The following is a 24,861-nucleotide window of genomic DNA, read 5'->3' on the forward strand; positions in this document are numbered from 1 at the left end:
ACTCACTTTGTTCACGACAATAATAATAATAATAATAATAACAATAATAAATAATAATAATAATAATAATAACAATAATAATAATGATGATGATTAATAATAATAATAAATAATGTATCAAGTAAAATGATATCCTCTACTTACGTCAGTCTGCCTATCAAAAAGACAGGTCTTCAGTCCTAATTGAAATCAACATGCTTCCACAACTCGTCTGCTTCTATCATAAAAAGTTTTTGCTAAATTTCTTTGGAATTCATTACAAAACTTAAGCTAAATATTATCAGTTAATTGGTTATCCTTTTCGTCATACTAAATAGTTGCCAGTTACTATTTCAAGCTCTGAGTAGAGGCTACAGACGTTATCTTCAATTGCTAGTTGGAACACACTTAAAATCTTGCTTAAAACCAGATTATATTTGATCTACCTACTTCAGTCAAACCCAGTATCATTTTAAATAGTGAATTCTTATATTTCTACAATTATCTATTGATCAAAATTAGCAAAATACATGGAGATTTGACATCTGTTTTTTTTCTATTCCTAACAAAGGAAAAGTGTCTTTTGAAATATAATTGCCAATAAGATCTTATTACAATAATACCACTTGCTCCTTATCTATGCTGTTCCAGTATTTATAAATATAATAAACATCTTACAATTTTATTCCTGCTCCAGAAAATATGAGTTCTACAAAATTTATTATACCACGTTTTGTATTAGTAATATCATTGGGACATCGTAAAGCTGAAATCACACTAGGGGTTTTTTTTTTTTTTCGCCAGCAGCGAGCCGTTGCTGCAAAAATGGGAAACCAAGAGCTTTTTGCTTGAGATATTGGCTTCCCGACTGGACGGGAAGCAGCGAGCAAAAACCGCAAGTATGACTTCGGATGTAAGCGCAATATGGCTGCTGAAAATAAGACGTGCTCTTGCTTGGTAATCTTGGGTTCAACAAGCCTCAAAAGATAATAAAAACCTGCTTTGTTCATCCTGTGGTAGTTGTAGAATTCTTAAATTCTCGTAATATTCCAAGAATACATTTTACTGCAACAAGCAGACAATTTCTAGCCACCATGATGATTTCAGCTAATCGGTTGTGTTTAAACTTTTCCCTATGTGCTTCTTCAGCCGCGAGATCTTAGTGTGACGCTACAACACTTTTGCTTGCGAGGATCAGCTGATGGTTGGCGAAAACCTTGTGCAAGAAATGACTAGTATGTTTCCAGCATAAGAAGGATAAATTCATGTTGGTGTAAGATATGACAAGATATTTGATATTGAGATAAGTAATATTGATAAATTATATTAGAATAGTATAGGATCTCTGTTGAAATGATTAATTATTTAATTGAATTTCAAGTATGTCGTTGAAAAAGATTGAAGTTACAACCTACTTATATATGATCACTGCTTACGTCCTGAAATCGGTGCCATATCATACCAACTGAAGAAGTTTTAATCCTGTTTTAACTTACTGTAATTATTTATCTGTTTGTATAAATCATAAAAAGACTTATTGAAATTTGTTTTGGAACTTTAAACAAAAAGGAAGTATTATAATAAATTTGGTATAACGTGCACATTCACTAAAACCTTTAGAATTAAACTGTTCAGGAATTCCAACAAGGATGGAAAAAGGGCGGGAATCAAAAAATATTTGGGAACAAATTAAAACCCTACAAACATCGGCAATAAACTTAGAAAATGTTCAAATGCATATACTTTTCTTTGTAAGAATGTGACCAATTATTCATGGTCCAAAAAGGCAATAATTTCTATGATTTATTCACCTGGTGGGAAATTTATGTTAAACATTAAGAAAAAGAATGATATAAGACCATCGGTCATAAAATGAGAGTAGAGTAGTCTTAGTCTAAAGCTGGACTATAGAACAACATCTGTTTCAGTTATTATTGCAGGATAAGTGTACGTCATGCCAATAATATTAATTATGCTGCCCAGTTATGTGTTGTGTCTATGATTAATTACCCATTACGCAGCTAGGTCTGCATCCAGAAATGGAAGCCACCGCACCAACACCAGTTGGTCTGGACTCTGGACCCACCATACAAGTAGGACGTTTTGCAATAAACAATCAACACAAGAATAGTACCTTTGATTTACCACACCCATAGAGTATCCTATAAGGTGCAGTGAAGGAGCATTACCTGCACAGGATGTCGAGGTTTCTTAGAAGATCACTGATAAACACCCCTAGTAAAAGATCAGAAAACATCAGAAGAGGCACCATTAATGGTGCAACAGTTAACCTAAATACAATTCCAGCATTAGGTATGGTCATACGAACATGTAGGACGAATTCAGTACAAGGCAGGGGAAACAACATGAATATTACCCACAAAAATTGCATGTATGTGATGTCACCTAGGGAATTCAGATGCTGGAGGCGATCTACAGAAGATTGGATAATAATCAGCAAGTTTCTTCATGATGAGACAGTAATGATTATCAGGCAACTCTCCAAAGACAAACTTGAAAGTGCACTAGATGATCAATGCCCAATTTTCTCTAGCCACTTGGAATGAAGCCTCTGATATCCATAAGAAAATAACAAAGACAGCAGTTGTGTGGGATAAATTCTTCACAGGAAGACAGAGGGAAGAAAAGCAGAGGAATACATCCACAGGTGCCAATGAGAAGACCCGAACATGGGTTCGCATGGTGAAAGTGCAGAGAGGATTTATGTGAATAGTTGTTGGCATGTAAAATTATGACCAGAATATGGAAGGAAAAGTTAAAACAAGATATTTTAGGAAACTCCGAGAAATACAATTCTGTTAGTGCAATTATGGAAAAATGCAAGGCATTTGAGGAGGCAGCACAAGAATGTTGGGGCACCACACATAGAGGAGAGCATAGAGAATACAATGAAATGGGCATCAAGAAGGAAGAGGAATTGGTGCTGCCACTAGAAGAGGTAGTGGCAGTGAAAATAAATTACTATAAAAGGGAGGAAAATATGCTGCAAACGAGCTTCAAAGTAACAGTGAAATGTGATTTTTGCAGGTTAGCACATCTGAGGAGCTGTCCCAACTGCCCTGTACAATTTTTTTCACTGTGGAAAAACTGGACACTACTAATCATTGCTATGGGACCAAGAGTTGTACGCCAGGCAAGGGCATGTCAGATGGTATGATAAGCAGATGACAGGCTATGTGGAAGATGACGTCAGCAGCTGGGAAGGCAGATCGAGAACTGTTAAATATTGCCATTGCCTCATGCACATAACTGACCATGATGTTGCAGTCTCATGTGATAAAGATAGTAAAAGTTTCATATTAGAGGCTGTAACTGATACTGGGGCTGAGGTATACATTGCTAAGTTGGGAATCACGGAGCCTGGGGATTGATGGAAAAATGTTATTTTTATTAATAAAATAAATTTTTGAATATACTTACCCGATAATCATGTAGCTGTCAACTCCGTTGCCCGACAGAATTCTATGGAGGGATACGCCAGCTATCACAATACTAGAAGGGGGTGTATTTACCAGCGCCACCTGTGGCCAGGTACTCAAGTACTTCTTGTTGACACCTCCTCAATTATTCCTCGGTCCACTGGTTCTCTATGGGGAGGAAGGGAGGGTCGATTAAATCATGATTATCGGGTAAGTATATTCAAAAATTTATTTTATTAATAAAAATGTTATTTTTATTAATAAAATAAATTTTTGAATATACTTACCCGATAATCATGTAGCTGTCAACTCCGTTGCCCGACAGAATTCTATGGAGGGATACGCCAGCTATCACAATACTAGAAGGGGGTGTACTTACCAGCGCCACCTGTGGCCAGGTACTCAATCATTTGTTGTTGACACCTCCTCAATTATTCCTCGGTCCACTGGTTCTCTCTGGGGAGGAAAGGGAGGGTCGATTAAATCATGATTATCGGGTAAGTATATTCAAAAATTTATTTTATTAATAAAAATAACATTTTTCAATATTAAACTTACCCGATAATCATGTAGCTGATTCACACCCAGGGAGGTGGGTGAAAACCAGTGTACATGATTAAAGGATAGCTAAGTATCCCAAAATTTCATATAACAGTTATCTCAAATAACAATGAAATAATAAGTACCTGGTAAGGAAGTCGAATATAACCGTTACTCTGCCTTTTATTTAAAGTTCGTCTTCCTTACTGAGCGCAGCGTTCCTCTTGGAGGCTGAATCAACCCAAAGGTGCCAAAGTACAAGGGGTTGCAACCCTACTAAAGGACCTCTACCAAACCTTTAACCCAGGCGCTTCTCAAGAATGAATAGACCACCCGCCAAATCCAAGGATGCGGAAGGCTTCTTAGCCTACCGTAACAACCATAAAAACAACAATAAAAGTATTCAAGAGAAAGGTTAAAAAGGTTATGGGATTATGGGAATGTAGTGGCTGAGCCCTCACCTACTACTGCACTCGCTGCTACGAATGGTCCCAGGGTGTAGCAGTTCTCGTAAAGAGACTGGACATCTTTCAGATAAAATGATGCAAACACTGACTTGCTCCTCCAATAGGTTGCATCCATAATGCTCTGCAGAGAACGGTTTTTATTAAAGGCCAACGAAGTAGCTACAGCTCTTACTTCGTGGGTCCTTACCTTCAGCAATGCAAGGTCTTCCTCCTTTAAGTGAGAATGTGCTTCTCTGATCAGAAGCCTTATATAGTACGAAAGCCCATTCTTGGACATGGGTCTCGAGGGTTTCTTGATGGCACACCATAAGGCTTCTGACTGTCCTCGAATAGGTTTAGACCTCTTCAGATAATATTTGAGAGCTCTGACAGGGCAAAGAACTCTCTCTAGTTCGTTACCTACCATGTTGGAGAGGCTAGGTATTTCGAACGATCTAGGCCAAGGACGTGAAGGAAGCTCGTTCTTTGCTAGGAATCCAAGCTGAAAAGAACATGTAGCTGATTCGGTTGTGAAACCAATGTTCTTGCTGAAGGCATGAACCTCACTGACTCTCTTAGCTGTTGCAAGGCAAACGAGAAAAGCAGTCTTGAGGGTAAGATCCTTGAAGGAAGCTGACTGGAGAGGTTCGAACCTAGATGTCATAAGGAACCTTAAGACTACGTCCAGATTCCAGCCTGGAGTGGAAAGACGACGTTCTTTAGACGTCTCAAAAGACTTGAGAATGTCTTGAAGGTCCTTGTTGGAAGACAGGTCCAAACCCCTGTGGCGGAGGACTGAGGCCAACATGCTCCTATACCCTTTAATCGTAGATGTTGAAAGGGATCTCTCATTCCTAAGATGAAGAAGGAAGTCAGCTATTAGGATCACAGAGGTATTGGTAGAGGATATTGAATTGGCTCTACACCAGCTTCGGAAGACCTCCCACTTAGACTGGTAGACTCTACGAGTGGAAATTCTTCTAGCTCTGGCAATCGCACTGGCTGCCTCCTTCGAAAAGCCTCTAGCTCTAGCGAATCTTTCGACAGTCTGAAGGCAGTCAGTCGAAGAGCGTGGAGGTTTGGGTGCAACCTGTCTACGTGTGGTTGACGTAGAAGGTCCACTCTTAGAGGTAGAGTCCTGGGGAAGTCGACTAGCCATTGACGTACCTCTGTGTACCATTCTCTTGCAGGCCAAAGGGGAGCAACCAGCGTCAGCCGTGTCCCTTCGTGCGAGACGAATTTCTGCAGAACTTTGTTAATAATCTTGAACGGAGGGAATGCGTACAGGTCGAGATGGGACCAGTTCAGAAGAAAAGCATCTACATGAACCGCTGCAGGGTCTGGAACAGGGGAACAATAAAGCGGAAGTCTCTTGGTGATGGAGGTGGCAAACAGGTCTATGGTAGGTTGACCCCACAACGTCCAAAGTCTGTTGCACACACTCTTGTGGAGGGTCCATTCCGTGGGAATGACCTGATTCCTTCTGCTGAGGCGATCCGCTGAAACATTCATATCGCCCTGGATGAACCTCGTGACCAGTGTGAGGTTTAGACCTCTTGACCAAATGAGGAGGTCCCTTGCGATCTCGTAAAGGCTCCTCGAATGGGTCCCTCCTTGCTTGGAGATGTAAGCCAAGGCTGTGGTGTTGTCTGAATTCACCTCCACCACTTTGCCTAGCAGGAGGGACTTGAAGTTCAACAGGGCAAGATGGACTGCTAACAGTTCCTTGCAGTTGATGTGGAGTAATCCTTGTTCCTTGTTCCATACTCCTGAGCATTCCCGTCCGTCCAAGGTCGCACCCCAGCCCGAGTCCGATGCATCCGAGAAGAGATGAAGATGGGGGGTCTGGATGGCCAATGATAGACCCTCCTTGAGAAGAAGATTGTGCTTCCACCACCGGAGAGTGGTCTTCATCTCTTGGTTGATAGGGATAGAGACTGCTTCTAGAGTCGAGCCCTTGTCCCAATGAGCTGCAAGATGGAATTGAAGAGGGCGGAGGTGGAGTCTCCCTAGCTCGACAAACAGGGCCAGAGATGAGAGGGTCCCTGTGAGACTCATCCACTGTCTCACTGAGCAATTGCTCCTCTTCAGCATGCTCATGATGCACTGTAGGGCTTGGTTTATCCTGGGGGCCGATGGAAAAGCCCGAAAATCCCGACTCTGAATCTCCATTCCCAGGTACACAATGGATTGGGAGGGAATGAGTTGAGATTTCTCTATATTGACTAATAGACCTAGGTCTCTGATTAGATCTAAAGTCCAAGAGAGGTTCTCCAGACAACGACGACTCGTGGAGGCTCTCAACAGCCAGTCGTCTAGGTAGAGGGAGGCTCTGATGTTCGATAAGTGCAGGAATTTCGCTACATTCCTCATCAGATGAGTAAAGACCATAGGAGCTGTGCTTAGGCCAAAACACAGGGCTTGGAACTGATAGACAACCTTTCCGAAAACGAATCTCAGGAAAGGTTGGGAGTCTGGATGAATGGGAACGTGAAAGTATGCATCTTTCAAGTCCAACGAGACCATCCAGTCCTCCTGTCTGACCGCTGCTAAGACCGACTTGGTCGTCTCCATTGTGAACGTCTGCTTGGTGAAATACTCGTTGAGAGAGCTGACGTCCAGCACCGGTCTCCAACCTCCTGTCTTTTTGGCCACAAGAAAGAGACGGTTGTAGAAGCCCGGGGATTGATGGTCCCGGACTATAACCACTGCCTTCTTCTGCACAAGTAGCGACACCTCCTGTTGCAATGCTAGCCTCTTGTCCTCTTCTTTGTAGTTGGGAGAGAGGTTGATGGGCGATGTGGTCAGAGGCGGTTTGAGGCAGAATGGAATCCTGTAACCGTACCTCAGCCAACTGACAGACTGTGCGTCTGCACCTCTCTTCTCCCAGGCTTGCCAGAAGATCTTGAGCCTGGCTCCTACTGTTGTCTGGAGAATCTGAGAGTCAGTGCTTTCCCTTAGATGTCCTGGGTCCTTTCTTAGACTTGCCCCTGTGAGAGTCTGGACGGGAGCTTCCTCGGCTGGGGGCTCTACCACGAAAGGGCGGTATGAACCTAGTGGCCGGGGTATCAGCCACTGGAGAGCGATAAGTCTTGGGGACAGAGGTGGTAACCTTAGACTTACGAGCCGATGAAGCTACAAGATCGTGCGTGTCCTTCTGTATCAGGGCAGCCGACAAGTCCTTAACTAGCTCCTCGGGAAAGAGGAACTTTGAGAGTGGAGCAAAAAGGAGCTGTGACCGCTGGCACGGTGTAATGCTGGCTGAGAGGAAGGTACACAGTTGTTCCCTTTTCTTCAACACCCCTGATACAAATAACGACGCTAGCTCACCCGATCCATCCCTGATAGCCTTATCCATGCAGGACATAATTAACATGGCAGAGTCTTTGTCCGCAGGAGATGTTTTCTTGCTGAGGGCTCCCAGGCACCAGTCGAGAAAGTTGAACATTTCGAAAGCTCTGAACAACCCTTTCAGAAGATGATCCAGGTCTGAGAAGGTCCAACAAACCTTCGAGCGTCTCATCGCAGTCCTCCTAGGCGAGTCCACCAGACTTGAGAAGTCAGCCTGGGCAGAGGCAGGAACTCCCAAGCCTGGTGCTTCCCCTGTGGCATACCAAACGCAACCTTTCGATGCGAGCTTCGTTGGAGGGAACATGAAGGAAGTCTTGCCCAGGTGTTGTTTAGACTGAAGCCACTCCCCTAAGGTCCTTAAGGCCCTCTTGGAGGATCTAGCTAGGACAAGCTTAGTATAGCTCGACTTAGCTTGTTGCACGCCTAGCGAAAATTCAGATGGAGGAGAGCGGGGAACAGCAGAGACGAAGTGGTCAGGGTAAAGCTCCCTGAGTAGAGCCAAGACCTTTCTAAAATCAACAGATAATGGAGAAAGCTTAGACTCCTCCACGTCTGATGAGGGATCAAGATGTGCCTCCTCATCATCCGACACTTCATCAGCAGAAGGTAGCGAAGCAAAAGGACCAGAATGCTGAACCGCAGAGTCAGAACGGGTAGGAACAACAACAGAGGTTTCCTCAACTTGAGGGAAAACCTGAGGTTCAGACTGCATAGGCTGAACAACAGTCGGAGCAGAAGGCAGGTGCAAGGGTGAAGGAGGTTGACTCCTAGCAAGAGTTGCACCCAAGGATTGCACCAGCTGAGCGGAGGACGGAGGCGGAGTAGTCCGTTCCTGTTCCTGAGAGATGAGTGGAGCATGAGAAGGTTGAGGCTGCGCAGAACAAGGTAAAGTTCTAGCAAGCTGAGGCTCCTGAGGCGCAAGTGCATGGTGTAGATGAGCTTGCCTAGATGAGGGTTGAACTCGGTGCAGCGCTGGTTGAGCAGACAGACTCACGGAGGGGAGAGGTTGTTGTACCCCAACCGAGAGTTGCACCACTGGTGGAGCAGCAAGGGGAGGAGGAGGAAGAGTGTAACTCTCCTGATCCCAAAGCAAGGGTTGCCTTAAAGAAGGCTGAGGCTGAACAACACTGTGAACAGCAAACTCCGAAAGTGGTTCAACATCGTACGCCTGGCAGATGGTGCTGCGACCAGGCGGAGCAGGTGCAGGCTGGGCGAGCACAGGCGGAGCAGGTGCAGGCTGGGCGAGCACAGGTGCAGCGAGAACAGGTGGAGGGAGTGCAGGAGGTGCAACACTCTCAGCCCGACACTCACGCATCAAGTCCGAAAGCTGAACTTGCATGGACTGAAGCAGGGTCCACTTGGGGTCGGCAGAAACGATAACAGACTGAGGTAAAGTCACAGTCGGGGTCTGTATAGGCAGAACCTTACTCCTCTTGGGCGGAGTACAGTCGACCGATGACAGAGGCGAGTCGGAGCTGAGCCAATGACTGCAACCTGGCTGAGCACTCGCTGACTGAACTCTACGTTTAAGCGGTCTCGAGACCTGAGACCAACGTTTCTTCCCTGCATGAAGATCAGCGGACGAGAAGACGGGCTCAATCGTCTGCAGGTGGGAGTGACGGTCTAAGGAAGACACGCCCGCAACCACCGAGGATAATTCTGTGCGCCTAACAAGGCCTGTCGAACCCTTAAGCCCTTCGACATTGCTTCTCCCCTGGGCATGGGAGCTTGCAAGAGGTCCCGGACTGGGAGGACGACTGGCTCGCACAGAAAAATCCTCACGCACCACACTGGCACCACTAGCACTTGGCACTGCACAGACACTAGCACTCGTCACAGCACTGGCACTATTTCCACCCACTGCACTCTTGACCTTCAGTTCTTTAACCTCGGCCATCAGAGACTTATGGTCACTTACCACTGATTCTACTTTATCTCCTAAAGCCTGAATAGCACGCAAAACAGTTGACATATCAGGCGGAGGGCACACAGTAGGTTCGGGGGTAGCCACTACAGGGGTAGGAAAAGGTAGGGGATCATGAGGTGAGGAAAACATAGAAGAGTGAGAAGAACTTCTCCTAGCTCTAGTTCTCTCTAACTTGGATGAATATTTTAAAAGACGTACAAAATCCAATTCCGAAAGTCCGGCGCACTCCTCACACCGATTTTCTAATAGACAGGGCCTGTCCCTACAGTCAGAACAAGCGGTGTGAGGATCTACCGAGACCTTCGGAATACGCCTATTGCAAGACCTACATCGTCTATGGGAGGGAGCTTGCGAAACGTCAGACATCTTGTTTCAAAGAGTAAGTCAAAGGGTGATCCAAAAACAAGCAAAAATTCATTAACCGTTAATCAGAGTTTATATAAAAGCTAACTAGCTAATATAAAAAGGATTCCAGTATGCGACAGCCGTTAATCTAAGAGAATACTTCACCAAATATCCATGAATAAACTCGAAGACCATGAGCGTATCCCAGAACGTCTAGCCGGAAGCACGACAGAGGAATAATTGAGGAGGTGTCAACAACAAATGATTGAGTACCTGGCCACAGGTGGCGCTGGTAAGTACACCCCCTTCTAGTATTGTGATAGCTGGCGTATCCCTCCATAGAATTCTGTCGGGCAACGGAGTTGACAGCTACATGATTATCGGGTAAGTTTAATATTGAAAAATAACATTTTTCAATATTAAACTTACCCGATAATCATGTAGCTGATTCACACCCAGGGGGGTGGGTGAAAAACCAGTGTACAAGACTAAAGGATAGCTAAGTATCCCGTATTTCATATAATCAGTTATCCACAATAACAATGAAATAATAAGTACCTGGTAAGGAAGTCGACTTGAACCGTTACTCTGCTTTTAATAAGATCGTCTTCCTTACTGAGCGCAGCGTTCCTCTTGGGAGGCTGAATCAACTCAAAGGTGCTAAAGTATACAGGGCTGCAACCCATACTAAAGGACCTCATCACAACCTTTAACCTTGGCGCTTCTCAAGAAAGAATTGACCACCCGCCAAATCAACAAGGATGTGGAAGGCTTCTTAGCCGACCGTACAACCCATAAAAAGTATTCAAGAGAAAGGTTAAAAAGTTATGGGATTATGGGAATGTAGTGGCTGAGCCCTCGCCTACTACTGCATTCGTTGCTACGAATGGACCCAGGGTGTAGCAGTACTCGTAAAGAGACTGGACATCTTTGAGATAGAATGATGCGAACACTGACTTGCTTCTCCAATAGGTTGCATCCATAACACTCTGCAGAGAACGGTTCTGTTTGAAGGCCACTGAAGTAGCCACAGCTCTCACTTCATGTGTCCTTACCTTCAGCAAAGCAAGGTCTTCTTCCTTCAGATGAGAATTTGCTTCTCTAATCAGAAGCCTGATGTAGTAAGAAACTGAGTTCTTAGACATTGGTAGAGAAGGCTTCTTGATAGCACACCATAAGGCTTCTGATTGTCCTCGTAATGGTTTTGACCTTCTTAGAAAGTACTTAAGAGCTCTAACTGGGCAAAGTACTCTCTCCAGTTCGTTCCCCACCATGTTGGACAGGCTTGGGATCTCGAACGACTTAGGCCAAGGACGGGAAGGAAGCTCGTTTTTAGCCAAAAAACCGAGCTGCAAGGAACATGTAGCCGTTTCAGATGTGAAACCTATGTTCCTGCTGAAGGCGTGGATCTCACTTACTCTTTTACCTGTTGCTAAGCACACGAGGAAAAGAGTTTTTAATGTGAGGTCCTTAAAAGAGGCTGATTGGAGCGGTTCAAATCCTGATGACATTAGGAACCTTAGGACCACGTCTAGATTCCAGCCTGGAGTGGACAACCGACGTTCCTTTGAGGTCTCAAAAGACCTAAGGAGGTCCTGTAGATCTTTGTTGGAGGAAAGATCCAAGCCTCTGTGGCGGAAAACCACTGCCAACATACTTCTGTAACCCTTGATCGTAGGAGCTGATAGGGATCTTACGTTCCTTAGATGTAACAGGAAGTCAGCAATCTGGGTTACAGTGGTACTGGTTGAGGAAACTGCATTGGCCTTGCACCAGCTTCGGAAGACTTCCCATTAAGACTGATAGACTCTGAGAGTGGATGTCGTCCTTGCTCTGGCAATCGCTCTGGCTGCCTCCTTCGAAAAGCCTCTAGCTCTTGAGAGTCTTTCGATAGTCTGAAGGCAGTCAGACGAAGAGCGTGGAGGTTTGGGTGTACCTTCTTTACGTGAGGTTGACGCAGAAGGTCCACTCTAGGAGGAAGAGTCCTGGGAACGTCGACCAGCCATTGCAGTACCTCGGTGAACCATTCTCTCGCGGGCCAGAGGGGAGCAACCAACGTCAGCCGTGTCCCTTTGTGAGAGGCGAACTTCTGAAGTACCCTGTTGACAATCTTGAACGGCGGGAATGCATACAGGTCGAGATGGGACCAATCCAGCAGAAAGGCATCCACGCGAACTGCTGCTGGGTCTGGAATCGGAGAACAATACAAGAGGAGCCTCTTGGTCATCGAGGTAGCGAATAGATCTATGGTTGGCTGACCCCACAGGGCCCAAAGTCTGCTGCAAACATTCTTGTGAAGGGTCCACTCTGTGGGGAAGACCTGACCCTTCCGGCTGAGGCGATCTGCCATGACATTCATATCGCCCTGAATGAGCCTCGTTACCAGCGTGAGCTTTCGATCTTTTGACCAAATGAGGAGGTCCCTTGCGATCTCGAACAACTTCCTCGAATGAGTCCCTCCCTGCTTGGAGATGTAAGCCAAGGCTGTGGTGTAGTCGGGGTTCACCTCCACCACCTTGTTAAGCTGGAGGGACTTGAAGTTTATCAAGGCCAGATGAACTGCCAACAACTCCTTGCAATAGATGTGAAGTGTCCTTTGCTCCTGATTCCATGTTCCCGAGCATTCCTGTCCGTCCAGTGTCGCACCCCAGCCCGTGTCCGATGCGTCCGAGAAGAGACGGTGGTCGGGGGTCTGAACAGCCAATGGTAGACCTTCCTTGAGAAGAATGCTGTTCTTCCACCACGTTAGAGTAGACCTCATCTCTTCGGAAACAGGAACTGAGCCCGTCTCTAGCGTCATGTCCTTTATCCAGTGAGCAGCTAGATGATACTGAAGGGGGCGGAGGTGGAGTCTCCCTAACTCGATGAACAGGGCCAGCGATGAAAGTGTCCCTGTTAGACTCATCCACTGCCTGACTAAGCATCGGTTCCTTCTCAGCATGCTCTGGATGCATTCTAGGGCTTGGAAGATCCTTGGGGCCGACGGACAAGTCCGAAAAGCTCGACTCTGAAGATCCATACCCAAGGAGACAATGGTCTGGGATGGAACGAGCTGAGACTCCTCAAAATTGACCAGGAGGCCCAGTTCCTTGGTCAGATCCATAGTCCATTTGAAAATCTCCAGACAGCGACGACTTGTGGGAGCTCTTAAAAGCCAGTCGTCTGACGGAGCCGGACACAAGATCATGATACTGCTGCACAGTCTGTAAACTGTCAATCATGGGCAAGCGAGGAAGTACAGTGACAACCCGAATCTGTCTAGACTGTCTGGGTCGTACAGACAACTCCTTAACGGGTTGCTGAGGTTGTCGCACTGCGTCACAACAAGTCCCTTCTGTTGGTTGTTGAACGTCTTCCCCGTGACACATTGACTCCGTAAACAAAAAATCCTCTAACAAGGACTAAGCTTGGACTGCATGTCATGCAACACAGCTCAAGGTCTATGGGAGCAGGTGTGGTAACAGACGGGATTAGCGGCTGAAGTGGAACCATTACCTTCCCTGTAAGCATGTTATGCTTAAATAAAAGTCCATAAGAGGTTATGCAGCTAAAGGCTCCCTCCAAATGACAGAGTCCTCAAGGGAATATCAGAAGGAGGGAGAAAAGAACTTTCTCATCTACAGGGACCTTATCCTAGAAAAGCTAAGTTCTCTGAGTGAGGGTTCACTGGTGCAAAAGCAGCAGACTAGAAGGCAACGTTATGAAACTGCTTGACAGTCTAGTGAGTTGGCAACAACCCAAGATGTGTTGAGAAGCATGCGGTAAGGTATGCAGAGCATGATGTATGCAGAGTATGCTGTATGCAGAGCATGCTGTATGTAGAGCATGTTGTATGCAGAGCATGCTGAATGCAGAGCATGCTGTATGCAGAGCATGTTGTATGCAGAGCATGCTGAATGCAGAGCATGCTGAATGCTGAGCATGTAGTAAGCAGAGCCTGCTGTAAGCAGAGCCTGCTGTAAGGAAAGCAGAGCGTGTGCATGGCGTTTAACATTTCTCAGAAATTCCATGACCAGTGCTAGAGTGCTTTATGCATGCTTGCATGGGGTTTAAACCATGGTATGAAAATGGAGGTAAGGTATGCTGAACAGCAGAGTCAGAACGAGCTGGAACAACAATAGTTGTGGTTTCCTCTTCAAGACTCCGATGAGGGAACACCTGAGGCTCAGTCTGCAAAGGCTGAATAAAAGACAAGCAGAAGGAAGGCGCATGGGTGGAGGAGGCTGACTCCTAGCATGAGTGGTTGAACCCAAGGGTTGCGCTTGCTGAGCGGTTGGCGGAAGCGGAGTAGCAAGTTCCAGTTCCTGTGGTGTGAGCGGAGCGCGATGAGGAAGAGGCTGCGCAGAACAAGGTAAATGTCTCGCAAGCTGAGGCTCCTGAGGCGCAAGGCTAAGGTGTTGTGGTGCTTGCCTTGTGGAGGGTTGAGCTCGCTGCAGCAAGAGCTGAGGAGACTGACTCATGGACGGGAGAGGTTGTTGTACCTCAACCGAGTGTTGCATCACTGGTGGAGCAGCAAGTGGAGGCGGAGGAAGAGAGGTATAATCCTCCTGATCCCAATGTAAAGGTTGCCTTAAGGAAGGCGGAGGCTGAACACCACAGGGAACAGCAAACTCAGCACGTGGCTCAACATCGTACGCCTGGCAGGTGGAACTGCTGGCAGGTGATACTGCGATCAGGCGGAGCGAGTGTAGGTGGAGGGAGTGTAGGCGGAGGCGGAGGAGCAACACTCTCAGCCCGACACTCACGCATCAAGTCCGAAAGCTGTGCTTGCATGGACTGTAGTAGAGTCCACAACATCGTACGCCTGGCAGATGGTACTGTGATCAGGCGGAGCGAGTGTAGGTGGAGGGAGTGTAGGCGGAGGCGGAGGAGCAACACTCTCAGCCCGACACTCACGCATCAAGTCCGAAAGCTGTGCTTGCATGGACTGTAGTAGAGTCCACAACATCGTACGCCTGGCAGATGGTACTGTGATCAGGCGGAGCGAGTGTAGGTGGAGGGAGTGTAGGCGGAGGCGGAGGAGCAACACTCTCAGCCCGACACTCACGCATCAAGTCCGAAAGCTGTGCTTGCATGGACTGTAGTAGAGTTCACAACATCGTACGCCTGGCAGGTGGTACTGTGATCAGGCGGAGCGATCATAGGCGGGGGGGAGTGTAGGCGGAGGCGCAACACTCTCAGCCCGACACTCACGCATCAAGACCGAAAGTTGTGACTGTATGGACTGCAGTAGAGTTAACTTGGGGTCGGCAGACACTAAGTTCTGCTGAGGTAAAGCCTTAACAGCAGAGATCTGTTGTGGCAGAACCTTACTCCTCTTAGGCGGAGTGTAATCAACTGATGACTGAGGAGAGTCAGAGCTAACCCAATGACTGCATTCGGGTTGTGAACTTTAACTACGTACGTCTGGCATAGGTCTGGACTTAACGTTTAAGAGGTCTTGAGACCTGAGACCAGCGTTACTCTGCCTTATTTTCTCCCCTAATCTCTTCTGCAGACGAGCAAAATAAGGGCTCAATCGTCTGCGGGTGGGAGTGACGGTCTCGGTAAGACACGCCCACAACCACCGAGAATACTTCTGTGCGCCGATCAAGGCCTGCTGAACCCTTATGCCCTTCGACATTGCTTCTCCCCTGGGCTTGGGAGCTTGCAAGAGGTCCCGGACTGGGAGGACGACTGGCGCGCACAAAAGTACCCTCACGCACTAATCACTTATCACTTTGATTTCTGTTTGCACTTATTTCACTGAACTCGAAACTTTAAGTGGTTGTACCTGAAATACGCAATTCTATCCTTTCTCAAAGTTAGTAATTGCGAAAACAGAATTACAATGTAACAGAAAAATCTAATGAAAGATAATTCAGTGGTTGGAAAGAGACTAAACACTAGATCACTCTAGAAACGTTTAGTTTCTTCCCCTAAAGAGACTAGGGAGAAGAGCAAAAACGATAACGACGTTACTCGTACGCCTGGCAGGCTTGAATGAAACGTTTATCCTCTTTCTCCCTCCGTCTCTATCTCTCTCTCTCTCTCTCTCTCTCTTGACTTAGAACCTGAGAGAAAAGCCCAATCATATATATCGTTAAAACATATTATTGTTAAAGGAAAAAAACTGAAAAGTTCCTTTATTAGGATCAAAACCATTAAGTTAAGAAAGAATGAACAAAACGCTAGACACGGTTACTCTTACTGCAACGTGAAACCGTGAACATTCTTTCTCTATCGTAACGATAGAGTGCAAGTTGAACGTTCTGAACGTCAACAACTGCAGAGACAAAACAAAACGTTAGTTCAACTTTGAAAACAGTACGAGACTGTCAAAGAAAATCTTTCAAACTCTGTGGCGGAAATAGCATAATATGTTAACAGGTAAAACCGAAATGACGGGCTCAAAGTTTATTAACTTCGGTAAAAGACCGCCTACTATTAGGAAGGTCGAATAAAAACAAATATAAAAATTAATTTTAATGAGTTTATAATAAAAGGAAGTTAATCGAAGAGGCCTATAAGAGGCGGAGAGATATAAAATAAATCTATAACTTTTGTTAAGCAAAATTAAGAAAGAGAGTCTATACTCTCTTAGAAACCAACACTTCCGTCTAAGGGAAGGGTCGGCCATTGAAAGGTGAACGAGAGTTCATACTCTCTCGTCACCATAATTAATCAAATTAATTCCAAAAGCTAACTAAGCTAATATAGAAGTTTCCAGTAAAGCGACAGCCGAAATCAAAGAGAAATACTTCACCAAAGTCGTGAAAATACTCCAAGAACATAAGCGTATCCCAGAACGTCTTGCCGGAAGCACGACAGAGGAATAATTGAGGAGGTGTCAACAAGAAGTACTTGAGTACCTGGCCACAGGTGGCGCTGGTAAATACACCCCCTTCTAGTATTGTGATAGCTGGCGTATCCCTCCATAGAATTCTGTCGGGCAACGGAGTTGACAGCTACATGATTATCGGGTAAGTTTAATATTGAAAAATATAGATAAAGCAAAAATAAAGTTACAGCATGTAGCATGAGACCTGATAAGTGAAATAGAGCATTGTCTGGTTAACATTAAGTGTGGCAGCTTGTCAACAAATGAGCATATGTATTTTGTAAATGGGACATGTCAATTAGATCTTTTATTAAGCCCATGCAAACCATTAGGGATGATGGATCCCAATTTTCCCAGTCATAAAATTTCTAATGTCCATGGGAATGAGGTTCTGGGAATAGCATGGGTTAATGAGAGACCCAGTGAGCTGTCATATACACTCACGGGAGATAACATCCCCATATTTAAACAATGAATGCTGGAACATTTCTCAGGTACAACATTTAACGTGAAAGGGAGACCTTCCCCAATAAGAGGTGGCAAACCGCACCACATACACTTGCTGCTAAGGGTATAGTAATCTGTGTATTTGGCTTTATATTGAGGCATATGTAACATTTCAGAGGTGTAAATGTACAACGAACAATGAAAATTTTCCATTCCAGCAACAGGAACCATTTATTCCTATTGAACTGCCAAATTATCCAGGAGCCTGAGATATTAAACCAGAGGAACATCATTTGACATTTCCACACCACAGCTTGTAGAACCTGTGTCACTGAGAAGTTTCTTTTGAAGGCCAAGGAAGTAGCTAAGCCCCTGATATCGAGGGGTCTGGGGCGACGTGAAGGAGAAGAGTCTATATTCAAGGCATGGTCTATGACCCTGCGAATCCAAGCACAGATGTTATTCTTTGTGACCCTCCTCTTGTTCCTCCCCGTACTGACGAAAAGTGCAGGCACGTGTGGACAGCTGCTGCTGTTCTTTTGAGGTAAAGCCCCAAACTTCTCACTGAACATAGTAAGAGATGATTAGGGTCATCTGTTACATAGCGGAGACTCGAAATCTGGAAGGAGTCGAATCAGGGATCCGCCACTCCTGGATTCTGAATCTTGGCAACAAACTCAGGGACGAAGCGGAACGTTACCTCTCCCCATACCCATTAATGGGCAATCTCGTATGAGAGACCATGAAGTTCACTGACTTGCTTGGCTGGAGCTAAAGCTAGCAGGAACAGTCTTCCAAGTTACGTGGCGATCTGTTGCCTGGTATAATGGTTCATAGGGAGGTCTCTTAAGAGACCTGATAACTCAAACCACGTTCCACAGGGGAGGTCACTTCCGTCTGAGGACAGGTAACTTCATAACTACGTATGAGTAAGGAAAGTTCTAGCGAAGAGGAAATGTCCATTCCATTCAGTTTAAGGGCAAGGCTTAAGGCTGAGCAACAGCCTTTTACCGCCGAGAGTGAAAGGTGCATTTCTTCACACAAATACACGAGGAACTCTGCTATTGCTGGAATAGTTGCATCGAGAGGAGAGATACCCCTTCCATGACACCAACCACAGAAGATGTTCCACTTTGCCTGGTAGACTGGTGCTGATGACTTCCGCAGGTATCCAGACATCCTTTTTTGTAACTTGTTGCGAAAACCCTCTCCGAGTGTGATGATGCTGGATAGTCTCCAGGCGTGAAGTCGTAGCAAAGCTACGGCTTTGTGGAAGATGTTGGCGCGTGGTTGTTTGAATAGATCATGTCATGGAGGGAGATTTCTTGGAGACTCCGTCACGAGTTGCAGAAGGTCCGAAAACCTTTCCTCATGATGTCATAGCGGAGCTATGAGGGTCATTCAGAGGTTGACCAGTGTTCTGGACTTGTTGAGCACCCTCCTCATCAGACAGAACAGGGGAAAGGCATAGACATTGATGTTGTCCCACCATTGTTGGAATGCATCTTGCCAGAGACCCTTGGGGTCTGGGACTGGAGAGCAGTACAATGGAAGACTGAAGTTCACGGCCGTTTGCGAAGAGATCCACAGTCCACAGTCGCAGAACCCTATAAAGTCAGGACTTTGTTGCCTACTAGAGAATCCAAAGACCACTCGGTACTCACTATCTGAAATGCTCTGCTCAGGTTGTTAGTGAGCACATTCCTCTTGCCTGGAATGAAGCGTGCCGATAGTGGTATTGAATGAATCTTGGCCCATCTCAGTACCTCCTTGTTTGTTGATGTAAGCCACTACTATGGTGTTGTCGCTCATCACCACCACTGAGTGGCCTGCAAGGAACTGTTGAAACTGTTGAAGGGCCAGGAAGACGGCCTTCATCTCTAGGAGATTTATGTGGAGGTATTCTTCTGACTCTAACCAGAGGCCTGAAGTCATATGGTGCAGCACGTGGGATCCCCACTTTTTTTTTTTTTTTTCTAAGGATCTGAGAACAGCATTAAATCTGGACGAGGAGATCTACGCCCTTCGCAGATTCTCGTCTGACACCCACCACTCGAGGTCCATCTGTTTCGCTGATCCAATGGGAATCAGGGTGTCTGGGGAGTCGAAAGCTTGATTCCACCTGGACTTCAGTCATCACTGGAGAGATCGAATCCTGAGGAGTCCTTTGGAAACTAGACGGGCTAGAGATGATAGGTGCCCTAAGAGATGAAGCCATATCTGGGGTGGAAGTTCTTATTGTCTGCGAAAGGGTCTTGCCTCCTTATCCTGCCGTTTGATGGAAAGGCTTTGTGGAGATTGGTGTCTATAATTATGCCTAGGTATATAAGGCTTTGCTTTGGATGCAGGGAGGACTCTCGAGGTTTACCATGATCCCCAGATCTTGGCAAAGCCTCAGAAGTTTGTCTCGGCATTGAAGAAGGGTTGACACCGAGTCTGCTAGGATTGGCCAGTTGTCCAAATAGGTTTACAGAGGAGATGGATGCCGATCCTGTGCGCCCACAATGACACTAGGGCAAACACTCTGGTGAAGATTTGGGGTGCTGCGGAAAAACTGAAGCATAGTACCTTGAACTGGTATTTCCTGTTGTCTAGGCTGAATCTTAAGTACTTCCTTGAAGATGGATGTTTTGGGATCTGGAAGTGTGTGTCCTTTAGGTCCAGTGTGCACATTAAGTCCAGTGGTCTTACCGCTTGTTTGACCATGTCTGCCATCTCCATACTGAACCGAGTTTGCTTGACAAACTCGCTCAGAGATAGGAGGGAGATGACTGGTCTCCAGCCTCTAGATGCCATTTTCACAAGAAAGAGTCAACTGAAGAAGCCTGGGGACTAGTTGAGGACCTCCTGGAGAGCCCCCTTCTTTAACATGATTGGACTTCTGCATGGAGTGCTCACCCCTTTGCTGATTCCATCGCAAAGGAGTCTATCGACATTGGATTCCTAATCAGGGGAGGGAGAGATGACGTGAATAGGACGTGATACTCTCAACGAATCACAGAGACTGGCCAGGGTTCGGCCCTGAGTTACTTCCACCTATTCCAGCAACTTTCCAGGCATCCTCCCACCGGTGAACAAGCTGGGACAGTGACTACCCTAGCATTTATGGCCACGGCTGTTCCCTCTAGGATATTTTCCTCCCCTGGAGCACTTTGTGTCTTTCCTGTCTTTAGTCAGAAAGGGCTTCTTAGACACCATCTGCTTCGCTGTCGTCTTGCTCGTCGAGGTCTTGGCTGGGTTGGACTGCTGAGGAACTAGTGGTTTGTAGGGCCTGAATGTCAAAGCCCTATGGAGGAGAGTGTCCTGGTGAGATTTCCTCCATCTCTCTGCAGCATGTTCCACATCCTTAGGCTCAAATAGAAAGGATCCTTCTAGAGATGAGTTCCTGAGCCTAGCGATCTCGGCATTAGGAACCTACTGATGGAACCTTTCAGACACTGCATCACGTCGTTTCAAGATGGAGTTTGCCCACAAGTTCGAAACTTGGTGGGGCAAGAAACTCGAGGGTGCAAGTGCCCGAGAGGAGGAAGGTCTCCATAGCCTCCCTGGTAATTTCTTTGGAAAAATCCTCGGTCCGTACCAGGATTCCCAGGGTCCCCAACCAAAGACCAAGCCATGAAGTGGCCTGCGTGGCATACTTCGTGACTTTCTCCTGATTGAGGATCTCTGCTGCCGAGAAAGTCTCTCTATATGGACACCCTTGGTTAGCTCTTCCAGAGAGTGGTGAGGTGAAAGAGCTGGACGAGGTTCGTTCAAGACTTCATGGTATCTCCTCTGCTGGATGCAAGGAGGTGGGAGGAGCTTGGCAGAAGAGCCAGAGTGATGAGAGGAGAAGTTGGAGAGCTGGCACTCTTCAGCCCCTGGGACCAAGGCAAGGCTGCACTGGCCTTTGAGGGCTTCTTGGTCCCAAAGGGACAATCTATGACTGTGTCTGTACCCTCTCGTGGGGGTATCTCTGTGCCGGCGAACTCTTTGACCAGAAGACATGTTCTGACTCTTTCTGCTCCCCCTCTGAAGTGGGACTGGCAGCAAAGCCTCCTTCCTCCACCCCTAAGAGCACATCTTGGGATGGGTTGCGGACATCCCTTGAGTGGCTGACTGGTCCTGTGGGACTGGAGGTCCTCGTAGAGGAGTTTGAAAGATTCTTAGTCTTTAGACTCCTTGCAGGGAAGAAGGTAGAGCTCTAACATCGAAGGCCCACTGGAACTATCCTTCCTGGTTTCTTCTGGAGGTGGAGAGCTCTCCGCACAAAGGGAGTCTTCCTCCAAAGGTGGAAGGGAGGACATCCGCCCCTCGCGAGGCTCCCTCAGCAGAGGTGAGGCGGGAGAACATCCGGGAGGAGTGCCCAGAAGGATTGGCCTAGAAGTTCTCACAGGGGTTAGCTTTACTCTAGGAGATAAGATAGCATCAGAGACTCCTCTTTTCCTCTCCAGAGGTGAGGCAGCCGTAGTTTTTTGCCGAGACACTGCAGGTGCTGACGGATGTTGGGGGCTGCAGAGCCCTCTGAAGAGTGTGAAGAAAAAGCAAGGCCGAAGGCTTGCATAACAGTTCTAACCATGGCACTGAATCAGGGCTGCTTGCTGACACTGGCACTGACAGAGATGTCCCCTGAAGGGAAAGGGACCGAAGGCTCCCTTTGAGGACTCTTCCGAAGCTGGATGACACTGTGGGTCCGCCTTTGAAGATGGAATCTTTGGGATCTTGAACTCCCCTGTGGTGCCCTCTCCCACTTTCCCTAGCGGTCACGCTGTAATGCATTTGCGGGGAGGGGATTGGGGCAGCTGAGATCTGTTGGATGTGACCCATCAGGAAGGCAAACACTTATCTTTCCATTCCTTCCTGTCGTCTCGCGACTTCCTTGAAGTCGGAGATTTTGGTTGTGCCTGTCTATGGTGTCTACTCTGAGCTAGTCAAGGAGAAAATTATTTGGTCAATGGTGAGCTTTGGTGAGCTGTCGAGAGACCGCAAGCTGGTGAGCGTTGATGCGCTGGCGAGCTCTGGCATGCCAGAGAGCTCTTGCTCACAGAAAAACGCTGGCGCATATGAGAGCACTGGCGAGCTTGACAACACTGGTGAACCAGAGAGCACTGGCGAGCTTGACAACACTGGTGAACCAGAGAGCACTGGTGTGCAGGAGAGTGCTGGCAAGCTGGAGAGCGCTGGCGCACAGGAGAGCACTGATGTGCTGGTGAGCGCTGTCAAGATGGAGAGGGCTGGAGCGCTAGCGAGCGTTGGCATGCTGGCGAGCTGGCAAATGCTGATGCGCTGGCGTGCAGGAGAACGCTTGTGCGCCAGAGAGTGCCAACACGCAGGAGAGCGTTGACACGCTGGAGATCAATGGAGCGCTGGTGAGCCCCAACATCTTGGAGAGCTTTGACGTGCCGGAAAATATTGTCATGTTGGTGAGCACTGGTGAGCGCTGGCACGCTGGTCAGCGCTGGTGCGGTGGTGCACAGCTGGAGCACAATCTAGCAGATGTTTAAAAGACGTGCATGCTCGCTGACGGACAAGAGAGTGCTGCGCAGGAACCTGGGGCGCTGGCGAACAACATTATTGGCTGTTGCAGAAGCGTCGGCAACAAGCGCGCACGAGGAAAGGGCATAGCTGGATGGCGTGCAGGCGAGTGACGCAAGGTCACGCATGGCGAGCAGGAAGGGGGAGATCTGGAGGAGTTGGGAATGGAGACGGCAAGTCAGGAGGACAGCGAGAAGCAGAAGATCGGCGAGTAGGAACAGGAACAGGGATGTGCCCTCTAGAATGGGGAACATCCACCGTAGGGGATTGCGGAGAGTCCAAGGACTAGCGGCAGCGTCGTCAGAAGGAGGTGCAGGAATAGGTGAAGGTTGAAGGCCAGAAGATGACAGACGAGAAGGTTCCGCTCCAGAAGATGGCTATGTAGATGAAGCTGAAGAGCCAAAGAGGCGCCTTTTCACAGACGGTGAAGGCGCACATCTAAGGCGAAGAGGAGGGCGAGCCCTACAGGAATGATGACGCCCTCTGGGGACCAGTGGATCAGCAAACTGACCTTCAGCAGCAGCATTCCTCTGAAGAGGAGTCTCTATGAGTGAACTCTCCCAAGGGGAAGAAACACTCGCAGGAGAGACGGACAAAGGACTTTGCTTCCCCCTTGAAGGATGTTCGGCGGGGGGTGGGGAAGCACAGTCTGCATCGATGGCCGAAGAGTCTGAAGGGGCTAAAGTGTTGGAAGAATGGGCAGCAGACGACGCCCCTTACACAACAACATCGACGCAAGCAAGAGGATCCACCTCTGAAGTGGACGAGGGCTGCATATTAGTACCACGGCAAAGTAGTTGCAGCAAGTTATCCTTTGAGGGCAGACCTGATAACCCCCAAAGATGAACACAGCTGTATAACGGGAAAAAAGTCATGGACACCCCCCCCCCCCGAGGGAAGAGGCAGGCCACTTTGCTAGGGGAAACGACACTATCTCTCGAAGGCCAAGGTTGACCAGGTGTTAAAGGGCCTGCGCTACCACTCAACAGTCTCTTGAAAGAGACCAAATGGGCAGGAGCTTTAGAGGAAGGTCGGGAAGCAGAAAAAGAAGCCTTAGATTTTTTCTGTTTCGATGAAACCTTCGAAGGAGAAGAATCCCGCTTAGACTTTTTCTTCCACCGCCACTGGGAGGCTCACCAGTCCCGACAATCACTACACTGATTACCACTATCACACCGTTGACATCTGCAGAAGGGACAAAGAGTGTGTGGATCAGTGTCCTCGGCAGACATGAAGGTACCACAAGGCTAGCCTTCAAGTCCAGGGCAGGTACGCATGGACGGCAGAAGTCAACCCACACACACTGAAAAGAAAAAGAACTAAAAGCATGAAATGGTAGTCCAAATATTGGTGAGAATGAAGTGTGGCAACGACCGTTCACCATCCGAGCCAAAAGTAAAGTGAACTAAATCACAGGTGTGTGAGTGGGAGCGGTAGCAAGCTACCCCCCTCTACTCATTCCGCAAGTTGGGTAGTTAACCCTCGCTAAAATTTAATGGCTCGTCCTATCAGCTTCGCAGAAAGTAATACCCCTAATAAATAGCGTAGGTTTGTATTCAGTTACAGAATAAAAGGAGTTTAAAAAAGTAATTTTTTTCTAGATGTATTTTCACCAAAGAATTTCTTTTAAAACTAAATGTCTTAACATCGCTTTAAGAATATCTAATCCATTTTTAATCTTATCTAGACACAATAATACAAAACTATTAGCTTAGTCCCCAACAAGACCACATTCTCATGAAACAATGAAATCTTTTTCAATATTTGGACAATTTATAACTGATTCTTTAACGGAATATGATAATTGGGTATAAAGAACAAGATTTCTTGAAAATGTTATAGGCTAAATCACAAATATATCATAAAGGTTTCAAACATTACGACCGTATAAGCATGGTAATAAGAATAATGGCATGAAAACTTTTCTTTAGAATTCTTGTCTTAATAAGTAAATGAAATGAGTTTATGACCTTGATTAGAGATATGGTGTTACAGAAAATTTTACCCTCCTTACTGAAAAACATATGTTCAAAGGTAAGTGACAAATGCAGT

This window comes from Palaemon carinicauda, chromosome 18, assembly GCF_036898095.1.
Source record: "Palaemon carinicauda isolate YSFRI2023 chromosome 18, ASM3689809v2, whole genome shotgun sequence".
Lineage (NCBI taxonomy): Eukaryota > Metazoa > Arthropoda > Malacostraca > Decapoda > Palaemonidae > Palaemon > Palaemon carinicauda.